Raw genomic sequence first — 998 nt, 5'->3', positions numbered from 1 at the left:
TTGTTTTACTTTACTTAATTGCGGGTACTTGGTGTAAAAAAGATATGGCAGAAAAAAATGGTTTTGGGAGAAATAATTTTTGTACGTTACAACTGTTGAAAAGCGCAGAAAAGTGGTATTTCGAATTTTGTTTTTTTATTGTGTCACTGATTCTCTTTTTACACTAATCCCATCAATTGCCAATTTACCTTTTCGAATACCTCATCATCTATACATGAATATTGGTGTGTATAATCCGTAAGTATATTCAGTATTTCAGTGTACCGTCTCGATACATTGTGTAAAATCCTAAGTAATCTCGTGGTTCTCCGTTTGAATTTAGCACCTGAACTTCGCCTACCAATATGGCCGACCGGCTCACCGCGCAAGCCGGTCCCTCGCCCATATTAGCACTTTAAAGTCTCCGTCCCTATATTTCTTACGTCCGTGGTTGTTGCCAACATCATTTCTCACCCGCTGAGCCGAGGGAGGTCAAAATTGACTGTACTCCGGCGTACGTGCAGCCGTCGAATAGACTGTGAGGAGCATTCCACGTGCAATGGACCAGACAATGACCGTCATCCTCGTAGAACCAGCTCAAAATGTGAAATGTTTTCGTTGATTAATAAGAAAATGTAGGATTTTTGATAGATTATTATTTGAAGACATATTTAGACATTAGCAACCGATAAAATATAATCCGAAATCGCACGACGTCCGGCTCCAATCCAATACATACCTATAACTCGAAAACTGTAATGCATACGAAACAATTTTAATTCAGAGTGAATTTCAAACTTATAACATTTAAAAGAATATGGAGGTCCCTGAAAACTGATAAAAAACGGAGAACAGGACATTTTTCTAATTTTTAGAAGGCAATACAGTTTTTTCGCAACTAATTTACAGACTATTCCTTTTTATATTATAAAAATTAGTTTATCAATCATTAATTCCTTATGGGGCCAAATTCAGTTAAGAAGCTACGAATTCTTGCTGAGTTAATTTTGAAAAATATC

Source organism: Neodiprion pinetum, chromosome 1, assembly GCF_021155775.2.
Source record: "Neodiprion pinetum isolate iyNeoPine1 chromosome 1, iyNeoPine1.2, whole genome shotgun sequence".
Classification (NCBI taxonomy): domain Eukaryota; kingdom Metazoa; phylum Arthropoda; class Insecta; order Hymenoptera; family Diprionidae; genus Neodiprion; species Neodiprion pinetum.
Note: the sequence above shows the minus strand (reverse complement) of the source record.